This window comes from Lissotriton vulgaris, chromosome 4_1 (assembly GCF_964263255.1).
Source record: "Lissotriton vulgaris chromosome 4_1, aLisVul1.2, whole genome shotgun sequence".
Classification (NCBI taxonomy): domain Eukaryota; kingdom Metazoa; phylum Chordata; class Amphibia; order Caudata; family Salamandridae; genus Lissotriton; species Lissotriton vulgaris.
In genome coordinates this window covers 1,295,553,946-1,295,569,899 of record NC_141691.1, presented here as the reverse complement: position 1 = coordinate 1,295,569,899, position 15,954 = coordinate 1,295,553,946, and the positions used below count along the sequence as shown (strand labels likewise).

At 50.9% G+C, this 15,954-nt stretch overlaps 1 protein-coding gene across 2 annotated transcripts in view; it reads right to left on the bottom strand.

Moving 5' to 3' along the window:
• The window catches only part of ZNF622 (zinc finger protein 622), a 240,415-nt gene that overhangs the window by 48,055 nt on the left and 176,406 nt on the right, over nt 1-15,954 (bottom strand). The window lies entirely within an intron of this gene.

Genomic DNA, 15,954 nt, shown 5'->3' with positions numbered 1-15,954 from the left:
ATCCAGCCTCTAGAAAGAATCATGCACAGCGGAGAAATAAGTGTATTCCCTGTGAGGTCCATGCATGTGCCTCCACACATCCACCCAGTCAAGACCCACAGTCAAGGAATGAAGTTTGGTAGATGAACCTCCCACCATAGGAATGCCCCCACTCCTCCATCTGTCAAGCCCCGGTTCCATTAAGTCATTCCAGTCTCCTCCCACTATGGACAAGGTGTCTGGCATGGCCCTCCACAGCGTCAGGAGCCGTTCCACCAAAGGCCACTGTAGTGGCGGTGGAGCATATACACTACTGATCGTCAATAAATCGCCCCAATCCTGCACTGTATAATGATATATCTACCATGTGCATCCGACCAGAGCCTCTCATGTGTTCAAGGGACCCTACGATGTATCGGAATTGCAACACCCCGCGAGCCCCTCGTGAACACGAAGTGGTAAACCCGGTTGAACCCAAACCGCTGCAAACATAGAGCCTTCGTGCCCATTAGGTGCGTTTCCTGAAGCAAAAGCATGTCAGCCCCAGCTCTATTAGCATATCGCAAAATAGCCACTCTCTTCACTTTATCCAGCGCCCCGCGCACATTCCAGCTAATCACGCGCAAAGAATCAGGGGCTACCCGCCCTCCTCCATCTGTGTCAGACATGATGAAGAGTCGCTGTCCCTCCCTCTGGTGCCTCCCCGTCTCAGCGCACATGAATTTAGGCAAGCAAACAGCACAAATACGCAATCAAACAACCCCCCTACCTCCCAGCCCCCCCCAATCCCCCGCCACACCCCCCACCCCATACCTCCCAAACATGGAAGTACCGGTCGCGGCTGGATCACGGCCAAGTCCCCAACCGGGGGACAAACACCACCCCCTCCAATGGATCCCCAATGAAATACCCACTACTTTTGGGGGGGGGCATCACCCCGTCCCGTCCACGACTACGTGAGCGGGATACAGCCTTAAGTTCGAACAGGTCTATCAGAACGCCTAGGCAAGAAGTTCACAAAGTCATTTTTCCAACAGCTGTTTCTCCCGCGACGCGCCCTTCTGGCGGAGAGCAGAGCCGGACCGAGATCTATGCCTGGATCTGGACCTCCTACTTCCTCCCTTCTGGCCCCGGGACCCCCCGCGGGCCGCATCACTTGACGAGGATTCAGAGTCCATGCCCGGTGGCGTATGAGGTCGCACCCACACAGTTTCATCAGTCCATTTAAAGACTTCTTCCGGAGAATCAAAGAATATTGTACGGGACCGATAGATAACCCTCAACCGAGCGGGGTACAGCAGCGCACATTGGAGCTTAAGGTCCCGAAGACGCGCCTTGGCCGCAAGGAATGATTGTCGCTGCTGCACCATGCGTGTGTAATCTGGAAAAATAAGTATAGAGGCATTGTCACAGGTGAGGGAGGACTTAGCTCTGAGTGCCGCAGGATAGTGTCCTGGTCCATATAGTTCAGGAATTTGGCGATGATTGGCCGTGGGAGGGCTCCCGGGGAGGGGAAGGGGGGGGGGGGGGGGGGGTTCTGCATGAGGACGTGGTGTGCCCGTTCTATAACAAAGCAGCGTGAAAGCACATCCGAGGGGAGCCACCCCTCTAGCCACCGGGTCAAGAAGCGATCCACGCTGTCCCCTTCGCATCCCTCCGGATATCCCACGAAGCGCAGATTGTTCCGTCTGGCTCGCCCCTCCGCATCCTCGACCCGCAGGGCCAGACACTTTTGTACCTTTTCCATAGCCGCGGCTTTCGTCTTTAGGGTTGTGACGTCGTCCTCCACCTCCGAGATGCGGGTCTCAGTTTCAGTAATGCGCTCTACTGCATTCCGCAGGTATTGCCGCAACAGGGTGACATCGGACTCCACGCCCCGATCTTGGCGTCCATCATGTCGCGGGATTGGGTAATGGCCGACATGAGCGAGGCGTTATCAGGGACCTGGCTTTGCGATCCAGCTGTCCCGGCAGCGGCCCCCGCACCGGTGTATTTGTCAGTGGTGCCCTGTTTGGCGTTACCACTACCTCCTATATCGCGGGTCATCCTGAGGTATCGTGCTCAGTCAGGGGAAACCAGCCCGGCAGGTCAACCGTATACAGCAGCACAGGGATCAGAAAAGGCGTCCACCAGATCAGCAACATCCCCCTTTGGGACCCCGATGTGACTGGCTGTCTCGAGGAACCCAGGCCACTTGAGGAGCAACCTCACTACACAGCCGGGGAGGCCACACCCCTCCTCCCTGCTTCGTGGCCCGCACGACCGACTCACGCAGTTGGCCCTTCTTAGTACCGCAGCAGGGTCGCCACCACCAGGAGATACCACCAGGGCGGTATTTTGTCCCTGCGGCTCCCGCTACCGCTGCGGACCGAATTGACCGCCGAGCTCACCAGGTCCAACATCACTGCTGCCTTAACGAATCTTCTCTGGGGGGGTGAAAGAGAGCACCCTCCCCTCCGTGGCTCCCCCCTGCCCACAGCCCCACGCCAGGATACAGTGAACTCACCGCTGCGGGCCCGGGCCAGAGAAAACTGCCGCTGGTTCCCTCAGGGGCACCCAATCCAGGAAGTCGTAGCCGCTGCCAGTCGCCTCCAATCCGCTCGACCGTGGGCTTCCAGGCGTCGTCGCATGGCACCCTCCCGCGCCGCTGTTCCAGGGGAGGAGCGAGCCACCCCTATGCCAGGAATGGTGACTCACCGCGGACCGGCACAGACTAGGAATCCAATGGCCGCCGCATCCCTCAAGGCCTCCCGGCCCAAGCAAGTTGTCCCGGCCGGCTGGCTGCGCCCAAGCCGCCCCTCCGTGTGCCCCCAGGCATCGTCACTCGACTCCCTCTATGCCACTCTCGCAGGTGAGGAGCGGGTCACCTCCTATGTCTGATAGTATGGACTCACTGCCGCCGGCCCAAAATTTCCAAGATGGCCGCCGTGTCCCACAGGGCCGCCCGGTCCAAGATATAAAGTCTGCCGGCTGGCAGCACCAAATCCGCCCATCCTAGGGCTCACCGGCAGCGCCGCTCAACCTACTCCGGTGCGGATGTCATAGCGGGGGAGCGGGCCACCCCCGGCGCCTGGAGATAGGGAGCGCCGCGCTCTGCCGCAACTCCACCTCAGTCACGCTGGCTTCCGGAACCACACCGCCGACAAAGCACACCACGGGAGGACCCGGCGCCGCCGGCGCCGTCCTCCGCCAGGCCACCACTCCGCCTCGGGCTGCGCCGCTGCTCTACAAGGCTTCCAGCACTGTTGGAGGGCCACACAGCTGAGAAGCAGCACCTCAGACAGTCGATTCGTACACCTAGACATCCAGGGGCAGGATATTAAACAGGATATACGATGGCTGGTCGGAGCGAGCCTAAAGCACGACCGCCATTGTAGCTGGCCAAGCCACGCCCCCGCACAGTCTTCCTCTTGATCGCTGCCAATGGCTGGCAACCAAATCATGCCTTACTAGTTGGGGTAATTAATAAAATGATGATATAAACATTCCATGTCCCATCAGTCTAAGGATACAATGTGACAATTTTGAGAAAATATTCAACACAATTTGTATTCCATTCCAAGTTTGGATGAGGCCTAGTGGTATAAATAAAGCACACAGAGGCTTCCAGGATTCTGTTTGCAGCATTGCGATCTCCTATTAGGAAATCACAATTTACCAATTTCCTAAATAGGGATTTCCGAATAGTGATTGCGACTTCATAGGAATCGCTATGAGGAAATCGCAACTTTTGTAATTCCAATTTGCTATTTTTCCAAATAGTGATTTCCTCGGATTCGCTATTTAGGAATTACAAGTCTGAAATTTCGTACATATGGGACTTTGATTTTCCAGGGAGGTCTTGTTCAGCTTCTCTTTTCTCTAGGAGGATCATTCTCAGTTCCTTTTTACTACATTGCAGGATACTGGTGGGGTCCTCTGCACTAATGTTTTCATCTTTCTCTTTGAACAAGTTTTTCACATGCGCTAGCCAGGTAATTTTACCATGATGCTCAAGTGATAGTCAATCTTCTATAATTTCTTTAGTGAACTTGGTACCCGTTTTGCTCCATATTCTGTGTCAGATAATGATCGGAATTCTCTGAATTGCATTTTCTTAAGTAAGGTACATCTAATTCTTTATGGATAATATAAGAAGATATTGAATGTCCCACCTCCAAGAGTCTGTGCAAGAAAAGATTCTCCTGCGTCTGTAATAGCGTACTATTTGTCGGGCCCCACAATGCAGCCCCATATGTGACTACTGATAGGCATTTACTTTTATATAGTAGCAACATTTCTCCTACAGATTTGCTCCCTATTTTCTTTTTTTTTCCAGCAAATCTAGACAGGGCTTCAGATGTCCTTATGAATTTTATTTCGCAGTTCTCAACTAGGAACCTCACTGTCCACCATGGGGAAAATGGATGCCCAAGTAAGTGGAATTTCGTAATTCTGTGAGTGCGGTTCCCCCAACGTGATGAGTTTTCTTTCTTGACTTCCCTATCCACATACCATAATGAAAAGTTTCAGATCTATCTCCTCCAAATATGCATTAAAGTTGTCTCTTAAGCGTTGTACGCGTTAGTGGCTCTAGACAGCAACACCGCATCATCTGCTTATAGAAGGGTATGTGTCACTTACCATCTCACTGGGCATCTGTGTTCACTTGTTGCAATAATCGGTCTACCCCATTTATATATAATGAGAACAAGAAAGGAGCAAGGACACAGCCTTGTCTAATGCCTCTTGTGACTCTTAATCTTGACATGCACTCCCTTTTAGTTCCATAGCGTACATGTGCTGTCAAGGAGTCGTACAACTGTGACAAATGTGAGATGATATCATGGGGGGGAAGAGGAGGGGTGGGGTAGGTCACCCATTTTCACCATTGTCTCCCAGAGCTTGCATGATTAGAGAGATTGAAAGCGTTGCTCACCTCTGCAAAACAGAGGTGGGTTGATATGGCCTTCCTTAGTAATAACATATTTACTGATGAGGAGATTTAGACTAAAGCATTGTTCTACTGTGCCAATATCCCTTCTGAACCCATACTGCGAATCTATCAGAACCAGGTTGTCTGCTGCCCCGGTTTCCAGTCTTTCTAGAATTAATCTTCCCATAGGTTTAGCAGATGAGTCCAGAAGGGATTTGGGGTGATAACATTTAGTATGTCCCCTTTCTTGATATCAATCAGCACAATTATACTTTCTGTCCAGGTTGGAGGGAAACACCCTTGGGCTGCTGTATTACCCACTTGATTCAGAAAAGGGGGTGGTGATGAACAGAGTGTCTGAATTAAGCAGACCACTCTTACCCAGTCCAAAGATCAGGGCTTGATCCATCACCGTTTTTCAGCTCACTGCACCATCCCAGCTCTGAACTTGGCTATATGCAAATTAGTCTGACCCTGGCCCAGTGCATCATGGGAACAGGGCAGACCAAACTACCAAGCCAATTCTTATACTGGGAAGGGAACAAGCTACCGGGGACCGGTATCTGGCATTTCAGCCGTCTTCGGCCCGGCTTGCTTGAATCCGGATGGTGAAATGAGCTAGGGACTCACATCTGAGTATACCCTTCCACGCTTATGGAGGACAAAAATGATTCAGAAAAGGGGGGTGGTGATGAACAGACAGGGTATACTCAGACATGAGTCCCTTGCTCACTGCACCATCAGGATTCAAGCAAGCCGGGCCGACGACGGCTGAAATGCCAGAAACCGGTCCCCGGAAGCTTGTCTCCTTTCTGGTGAAGAATTGGCTTGGTAGTTTAGTCTGCCCTGTTCCCATGATGCACTGGGCCAGGGACAGACTGATTTGCATATAGCCAGGTTCTGAGCTGGGATGGTGCAGTGAGCTAAATAACGGTGATGGATCAAGCCCTGATCTTTGGACTGGGTAAGAGTGGTCTGCTTAATTCAGACACTCTGTTCATCACCACCCCCTTTTCTGAATCGTTTTGGCCACTATAGGTGTGGCAGGGTATACTCAGACATGAGTCCCTTGCTCACTGCACTATCAGGATTCAAGCAAGCCGGGCCGACGACGGCTGAAATGCCAGAAACCGGTCCCCGGAAGCTTGTCTCCTTTCTGGTGAAGAATTGGCTTGGTAGTTTAGTCTGCCCTGTTCCCATGATGCACTGGGCCAGGGACAGACTGATTTGCATATAGCCAGGTTCTGAGCTGGGATGGTGCAGTGAGCTAAATAACAGTGATGGATCAAGCCCTGATCTTTGGACTGGGTAAGAGAGGTCTGCTTAATTCAAGCACTCTGTTCATCACCACCCCCTTTTCTGAATCGTATTACCCACTTGAGCAGAAATTTGGAGCCCACAGCGTGGTTAAATATTAAAATAGATCTACTAGGGCCCCATCCGGGCCAGGGACTGTCCCAGATGCACATTTTTCAACTGCGAGCATACTGCTTCCATACTTACTGGCTTTAGGTGTGTTGACGCTAATGGATGTTTAACGCCTAAATGCATTTCTACCCTTTTGTTGTTGGGGATGAAGATCCCTCCGAAATGACTGATCTAGTCTGCTGGCAACACAAGTGTCTCAACCGTGGATGTCAAATTATCCCTCAGGAATGGCTGGTTAATGGTTTTCTAGAACAGTACAGGGTATCCAGTTACGGCTGCTTGTTCTCTCTTAGCCAGGCCCACTCTTGTAGTTATTTTTCCTCCTGTCCACCGTTTGCTTATAGATAAGCCTTAGCGTTTTGACCTCCTCCCCATTTCTCGGTATGATCTAGAGTGCTTTCTTGAGGTTATGGTTAGTCCGTGTACAAGGGTGGTCAAACCACCCAATATTTGGTTTGTTGGTACCTTTATGTACATTCTTAATCTAGCGGCAATTATTTTGCCAAATACATACAATAGCTTGTCAGGTTCGCATCCTATTCTGTACAGATAAGAAATTCATCAAGGTTGTCTTTTACAATCCGATCCATAAAAGCAGATTCATTTGTCCCTGTTCACTTCGGGCTTAATACCATTATTGCACGATGGTTCAATGAGTGCTGCTAATTGAGGCCCTTCCATTGGGTCTGCTTTGAGATTTAGGGTAATTATTGAGGGGAAATAGTCACTGAATGTACTAGGGTTGACCCTGAGCGAGGTAAATAGCCCTAAACTATTTTCAGAGAGTAATGCAAATGCTACTTACCAGTATGCATCTGTTCTTGGCATGTAGGGCTGCTGACATTCATATCTGTGCATAGTCCGCCACCTAGTGTTGGGTCCGGATGATTGCACATTGTTGTCCTGGAAGAGTCGAAGTATCACGAGATAGGTGGCTCCTCCCCTGGACTACAGTGCGCATGGGCATCGCCTCCATCCCCAGATTGTTTTTAGCCATTGGCAGAGATGGAGTGAAGAAAGTGAGTGATGACCATGCTATGAGCATATGTGTGTATATGAATAAATACTGCAGCTGCTACAGGCGCCGGGGAGGAGGGTGGGCGATATGAATGTCAGCAGCCCTACATGCCAAGAACAGATGCATACTGGTAAGTACCTTTTGCAGTTCGAGGCATGTGGGCTGCTGAATTCATATCTGTGCATAGAATACATAGCAGTCCCTCCATTAACGGCGGCCGCCCGTGCCAGCTGCAGCAGTCTGAAAAAGTGTTTTTAGAACAGCCTGACCAACAGCTGCCTGCTGTTTGGAATGCACGTCTACACAGTAGTGCTTAGTGAAAGTATGTGTGGTAGACCATGTGGCTGCTCTACAGATATCTTCTAAGGGAATGTTACCTAGGAAAGCCATAGAGGCCCCCAACTTCCTAGTGGAGTGGGCCCTCGGTGGGATAGTGAGAGTGCGCTTAGCTTTAGCGTAACAGATCTGAATGCACTTTACTATCCATCTAGCAATCCCCGCTTTGGAGATTGCGTTTCCCTTGTGTTGTGTGGCAAAAGCAACAAAAAGTTGTTTGGTTTTGCGGAACTCTTTTGTCCTGTCCACATAGTACATCAAGGCCCTTTTCACATCAAGAGTGTGGAGCATACGCTCCGCCAGCGTCTCTGGGTTTTGGAAAAACACCGGCAATTCAATTGTTTGGTTTATGTGGAACTGTGAGACCACTTTGGGTAAGAATTTAGGGTTAGTGCGGAGCACCACCCTGTTTGCATGTACCTGGAAGAAAGGTTCTTGGATGGTGAGCGCCTGCAGCTCGCTAACCCTCCGTAGCGATGTAATTGCTACTAAGAACGCAACCTTCCAAGTTAAAAACTGGAGCTCACAAGAGTGCAGTGGCTCAAAGGGAGGACCCATCAGCCTTGTAAGAACAACATTGAGGTTCCATTCTGGAGCTGGTGGAGTCCTTGGTGGAATGACCCTTTTGAGTCCTTCCAGAAAAGCCTTGATAGCAGGGACCTTAAAGAGTGACAGGTGCTGCCTATTCTGGAGGTATGCTGCCATAGCAGACAGGTGAATGCGGATGGAAGAGTACGCTAGATTACATCGATACAGGTGAAAGAGGTAACATATGATGTTTTGAATGGAAGCATCTAGCGGGTCAATGCTGTGGTCCCCACAGTAGATGACAAACCTCTTCCATTTAGCCGCATAACAAGCTCTAGTAGTGGGCTTCCTTGCCTCCCGAATGATGTCCATGCAATCGGGAGGAAGATTGAGGTAGCCAAACTCTAGGACTTCAGGAGCCAGATCGCCAGGTTGAGCTGTTGCGGATCTGGGTGCTGAATGTCGCCATGGCTCTGCGTCAGAAGGCTGGGAGTGAGATGAAGCCTTTGATGCGGTACCACGGAGAGTTCCAGAAACGTGGTGTACCATGGTTGGCGAGCCCACGTTGGAGCAACCAGGATGAGCGTCATCGAGTGTTGCCTGAGCTTGCGTGCCACCAGCGGTATCAGAGGTGCTGGGGGAAAAGCGTACGCAAATCTGCCTGACCAGTTCATCCACATCGCATTGCCCTGTGAATGGGGGTGTGGGAACCTGGCGGCGAAGCTTTGGCATTTTGCGTTCTCCTTTGTGGCGAACAGGTCTATCTCTGGATGACCCCACTTTTGGAAGTACGGTTGGAGTACTGATGGATGTATCTCCCACTCGTGCATCTGATGGCTGTGCCTGCTGAGCAGATCTGCCATTTGATTGTCCTTGCCCGGGAGATGCTCTGCCATGAGGAAGATGTTCCTCTGAATGGCCCACTTCCACATGCTCTGAGCCAGATGAGACAGCTGTGGAGAGTGTGTACCTCCCTGCTTCTGGATGTAGTACATGGCCGTCATGTTGTCCGTCCGGATCAACACGACCTTGTTGCACAGATGTACTTTGAACGCCTTTAAGGCCATGAAGATTGCCATCAGTTCCAACACATTGATGTGCATCTTCCTTTGCTGAAGTGTCCATAGTCCCTGCACAGTGTAGTGGAGTACATGCGCTCCCCATCCCTGGAGAGAGGCGTCCGTCGTCAGGATGATCTGTGGGACAGGCTCCTGGAATGGTCGGCCCTTGCAAAGGTTTTGTGGATTCCACCAATGCAGAGAGTTGTACGCCCGACCGCTCACCAACACTAGGTCTGTCAGTTGCCCATGAGCCTGAGTCCACTGACGTGCTAGGCACTCCTGAAGCGGACGCATATGTAGTCTCGCGTGCGGGACAATGGAGATGCAGGAGGCCATCATGCCTATCAACTGCATGAACACCTTCGCTGGAAGCGAGTGTTGGGGTCTGAATCGTTGGATCAGCGCCTGGATACTGGCGATTCTCACTGAATTCGGCTGCGCAGTGGCTGCCAGAGTGTCGATTGTCGCGCCCAGATACTGTCGCACGTGGGCGGGCTGGAGATGGGACTTTGGGTAGTTCAGAGAGAATCCCAGATCGTGCAGGAGGTGAATGGTGCGTGACACGTGGTCTACGCACTGCTGTTCCGTCTTTGCTTGAATGAGCCAGTCGTCCAGGTATGGAAAGACGTGGACGTGCTGGCGACGGAGATGCGCCGCCACAGTCGCTAGGCATTTCGTAAATACTCTTGGTGCCGTGGTGACCCCGAACGGCAGGACTCTGAACTGGTAATGCTGGTCTAAGATCGTGAATCTGAGATACTTTCGGTGGGAAGGATGCAGGGGAATATGAAAATAGGCATCCTTCAGATCCAGCGTAGCCAGAAAGTCCCCCTGTTGAAGCAGGGGAAGCACCTGCTGCAATGTGAGCATATGGAAGTGCTCCGAGTTGATGTACCAGTTCAGGGGCCTGAGGTCCAGGATCGGTCTGAGTGATCCGTCCTTTTTGGGGATCAAAAAATACAGGGAGTAAACCCCTGTTCCCCGCTCTTGCAATGGAACGAGCTCTATCGCCCCTTTTTGCAGCATGACTAGAACTTCTTGCTGCAACAAGGTCAAGTGCTCGCCGGACATAGCACGGCTTATTGGCGGTATGTCCGGTGGAATGGACGTAAGTTCTAGACAGTACCCGTACTGGATAAGAGACCTCACCTACCTGTCCGTGGTGATGGACCTCCACGCCGGCAGGAACTGCTGGAGTCTCCCCCCGACAGGTGTCGTGTGATCGGGGGGCAGTGACAAGACGTCACTGCTTGTTGGTGGTGGTGGACCTGGAGCCATTGTTTCCACGTCCCCTGCCTTTGATATTATTGCCTCTGTAGCCACCCCTGCCCTTGTTGTTGTTATACGAGGGCTGGGTGTTACCCTTGTAGTATTGTGTGGACTGGGATGCCTGTCCCCTTGAGGTGCCTCTTGAATTGGAGCGGCGAAAGGAACCACCCCGAAACTGCTGACTTTGTAAAGCCCTTAGATTTGGCAGTTTCGGTATCTTTTTTCATCTTTTCTAGGGAGGCATCCACCTCAGGGCCAAACAGATGGTCAGGATTCACTGTTTGACTCAATATCGTGGTTTGGATGTCGGGTTTGAACCCCGAGATTCGAAGCCAGGCATGGCGTCTAAGTAACACACTTGTATTGATAGCCCTGGAGGCAGTGTCTGCCACATCTAGGGCACATTTGATGGATGCATTTGTAATGAGTTTACCCTCCTGAATGAGCATCTCTCCCGCCTCCTTGTATTGGTCAGGCAAGTGTTGCAGAATGGCCTCTAATGTGTCATAATGGGCCCTATCATAACGTGCAAGCAGGGCTTGGGTGTTAGAGATCCTCCAGATGTTAGCTGCCTGTGCAGCAATGCGTTTGCCTGATGCCTCAAAGATCTTGGACTCTTTGTCTGGGGGAGGAGCGTCACCAGTAGTCTGCGAATTCGCCCTCTTCCGAGCGTTGGAAACCACCAGGGAGTCCAATGGCAAGTGTCCCTTAATATACGTGGGATCCGTGGGCGCCGCTTTATATTTCCTGTCGATGCGAGGGTTGACCACCCGCGCCCGGGTGGGCTCCTTGAAAACCTCCTGTGCATGTTTCAGCACCCCTTTAAGCATCGGTAGTGTCTTGACTTGCTTTTCGGCTACCGAGAAGGTGTCGAATAAGAAGTCCGCATCCACGGGGTCCGAGTGCAGTTCGACGTCATGGTTCGCTGCAGCTCTCTCTATTAAGGCATTGAAGGCCGCCGAGTCCTCTGTCGGGGACGTCTTGGCGGCGAAAAGTTGAGTGTCCTGACCCGACTGCGGGTCTTCTGCGTCGCCTCCTGCGGCCCAGGGCACATGCTCCTCTTCCGGATCCGAGTACGCAGGATAGGTGTACTCGGCATCTTCCTCGTCCGCATCAGGCGCGGGGGAATGCGTCGGCGAGTGTTCCAAGGCCTGTGGGGACACAGGTTCCATCAGAGCCGAAGAGTCCGCAGAGTACTTCTTGTTCTTGAGCGGAATCTTAAAAGGTTCCAAGGCCGGCTCCGACGTAATCTTTCGTTTGAGGAGCGACAATTTTCCGGTGTTGGCGTCGATGATCACCTCACGACGTTCCTCCACCGCAAGCGGTTGGAGCCGAAGCTTCGACACCACCAAGGCAGCTTTCGGCGTCAATACCTCCTTTGCGTGCCCGCCCTGTTTCGGCGCGAAGGCCTTCGGCGCCGACTTGGGTGGAAGGGTAAAACGAATGGGCGTCTGCTCTTTAGTAGGCTTAGGCGTGAGCGTAGGCGCTACGGTGTCCTGAGCAGGAACCTCAGTGGACTTCCGGATCCGCTGTAAGGAGTCCCCCACATTTTTCGTAAAGGCTGCCGAGGGCTGAACCGGCTCGAGCGACCCCTCATCTTCGAGAGCCTGATCACCGGTAGACTTCTTCTTCGGCCCCGACGCCCCATGTCTAGGCGCGTCGTCGGCCTGACGTTTCCTCGGAACCGTCTTCGGGTCCATGACCCCCTTCGGCGCCGACGCAGCCGCGTCGGGGGCCTTCGCCTTCGGCGCCGACCCAGAGGGCTTCGGGTCGGCCATTTTGGCGTGGCTCTTCAAGTCGGCCATTTTGGTTTTCTTGGAAGTTGACGCCTCCAGAACCTTCTTCACCAGCGCAACTTTCAGTTTCGGTTTCGCATCCGAGGGTGCGTGACCCGTTGGCTTCACTTTCGTTTTCTTCAACATAAGTGATGGCTTAGAAATGTCCGTGACCGGGCCCGTAGGCGGGGACGTAGGACTCATAGTTAGATCTTGGGTAAGGCCCGAAGGCGATCCCTCGACCTGGGCCGCATGAAGGGGAATAACCCCTGAGTCTGTATGGAGATGCTCCTCCTCCGAGCTATCTCCCATCGTGGCACAAGCCTGGTCGTCGTCCCCTACCTCGTCGGAGACTTCGTTATAGTCCTCCTCACCCGCGTCGTAGGTCTCCTCCTCGGACGCGGGCCCAGAGTCCGACCCTCGCACGTCGTCTTCTCCCTCGACAGATTCCTGGAAAATGTCATCTGGTGGGGGTGCCGAAGCAGACAACTGAGCCTGGAGCCGATTGGCCCGGCGGATCTTTAAAGTCTTCTTGCTTCGGAATTTCGAACACGCCATACAGGTGTCCTCGCGGTGATCCGGTGACAAGCAGGTATTGCACACAGGGTGCACGTCGAGGTGCGAATATTTAGAGTGACACAGCGGACACTTTTTGAACGGAGTCCGCTCCATAGCAAAGGGTGTAGTGTAGGCCCGTCCGCGTCGAAAGCACGTGGAAGGGCAGTAAGAGATCGGAGCGGAGAGTCAGAAAGAAAACCGTACGCAACTATACCGACGCCCAGCCTAAAGACCTTTTGGTCTCGAGTATAAAGTAGAACAACTATCGGTTCCGACAGAGGGAACCGAAACACATCCGAACCCAATGACGGAAAAAAACAATCTGGGGATGGAGGCGATGCCCATGCGCACTGTAGTCCAGGGGAGGAGCCACCTATCTCGTGATACTTCGACTCTTCCAGGACAACAATGTGCAATCATCCGGACCCAACACTAGGTGGCGGACTATGCACAGATATGAATTCAGCAGCCCACATGCCTCGAACAATATGATCCATAATAGAGGATCTATCATTTTCTTGGAAAGTTCCTAAAGGGGTAGTACATTATCAGTAGATTATTCCAGTAGTTCTAATTTGTATTTTGATATCAACTCATTTATAGTCTCGCCATATGGGAAATGTAGCTGACCTGTTCCATCGTATACCCAAAAATCTCACTAGGTGAGAGCTGACATTTACTTAGAATAAAGTCTCCTGCCCAGATGTAAATACAGTTTGCCTCATAAGCATTCATAAAACTCTCCAGCTCATTCTCAAGGTCCGCTATAACCCTACTCCTCGTATTATTATATATGTTATTATAGAAATTAATGAGCATAATATCCGGTTTCTCATTGGTCCGTGGGTGAAGAAACTGAAAGCAGAAAGATTTGGTGTAAGATTTCCTTAAGGTTAGTTGTGCTGTAGTTGAAATTAACACAGCTAAACCTAATTAAGCCCACCAGCAATTCGAGGGTAATGCTGGGGAAGTGATGGAGGTAAAACCATTGATGTTGAAACTTCCCACGTTTCCTGTAGGCACACCAGCTGAGAGATATTTCTAGTACTCAACCATCCTTTATTCTCCATTCTAATTTTTGATTCTGGCAACATTCTATGATCTAATGACTAGAGCATTACCAAGGAAATTTTTACTATCATTGTTACTCCCCTAACCCCCCTTTCCTGTTGTTCTATCGGGTCGTCCAGCACTCTATGGTCAGCCTCTGACTCATTGAGGGCCAGCTGTCAATCTAGCTCGCTGCAACTATCGAGCAAGGCAAATTTATTGTGGTTAGTCGTGGGCAGACCCGATTGGGGCATCTTCTTCCAACTTTTACATAATTGGAGCTGGGGCAAGGGCCCTTGGTGTAGATCTATTTGTAAAATAAGCTGTCCAGAGACTGTGGTCTACAACAAAGGTTAGGGAGAAGAGGTTTTACCACAACCAGGTAGCGAAAACGAACAACAATACAATCACTATGGCTGGTTTTTCAAGAGTTCCCAACCCAGTCACCCATTATTATTTCATTATATAGGAAACTGATATTACAATTATGGTCCGACATCTAGTGTACAACTTTATTTTTCAGATCACACCAGTTTTCTGTTGTATGCAAGTCTAATTTAGGAACATCCTTCAGAATAAATACATAGTGGGTTACATCTGGTAACAGATGTAGTGTCTGATACAGTCACAAAAGTTACCTTGTTTGCCTCACCCGGTTGTCTTGCAAATGCAGTGTCCTGTGAAGTAAATGGGATCGTCAGGTGAGCCTCCAGGGAATCCCTGACTGGGTAAGTGTTTTGCGTCTTGCTGGATACCGGTGCGATCATTGATCCAGTTGAAAGGGAGTACTCTGTTTCCACAGCAACAATGACTACAGTAGCCTTGCGATCATTTTGCGATGTATCGCCATTCTGGATTGTATCTGGTGTGTTTTTTACAGCTAACTCAGGTGTGGATTTCTCTAATTTCAAGTCATAGCTTTCTTTCCAAGTTATCCAATTTTACATGGACGCTTGATCATCATCTCATGGTTCTTTGTTAGGGTACACTCTTGTTCTTTATTTAGTCCATTTGCGATGCTGCCTTACCCACTTATACCTGGAGCCTTGGTAATCTTCGTGAAAATGAAACTCGTTGCTCCTGCCGACTGCTTACAATTTTTTGCCAGTGGGGATTTTGGCTCATAGTTGGGGGACAGTTCTATTTCCAGTCGCATGTTTGCGACATGGGTAACTGTTCAGTGTTTAATGTACTTGTTTCACAGAGGCAGCAACTAATACATTTGGGGGCCCTGTAATTAATGAATATATCTCCCCAATAGCTTCCACAATTGCACTACACAGAACTTAATTAGCTGTGTTCTTGGTTGAAGCCAGCCTTTCTTACACATAGATAATTTCACTGTTTATTAGGCACATTATACCAGTTAGATAATTATGGCATTTGTAGCTGTAGACCTTTTAGAGCTTTTACCGGCAGGACCTTGGACTAGTTTCCGTTTACCCATGGTTTGGGTATTTCTGTAGGTCTAAAACCAAGCAGTTTTGGATTAGGTGATAAAATAGTACAAAAGGAAAGTTCTTACTGGATTTGCTTCTGACCAAGGATTCCTCGAACCAAGAGGGTGGGCCAGGTACGGCCTTGTTCGGGTGCAGACGGGCCCGCCCTAAGCCTGGGCAGGTCCTGTGGGAGTACAACTGCACTATTAAGCACTGCTGCAAGATGCGGAAGCGAGCGGTAAACAGACGGTGCATCCTGGTGCTTGTCTAGAAGGGGAGGGAATCCCCTGTGGCAGCCCGTAGAGTTAGGCTGACAGTAGATGTCCCGCACCGCTGGAGTACAACGGTGCTATTAAAGGTGGAGACAGAATGAGGCTGTGGACGGGAAACGGACGTCGGTAACTCCTGGCATGTTGCAAGATGGGGAATGGAGCCCCCTGTGGAAGCCCGTACAGCTATACTGGTGGTAGTTTTCCCAAATCATTAAACCACTATGCCATTTAAAAAATATTTTTTTTAGCCAAGGTCGTGATAAACGGTCGCATATCAGCGAATTTTCCGTTGGGGAGAGCGACGAGACCGGGCTGCCCCTGGTCTC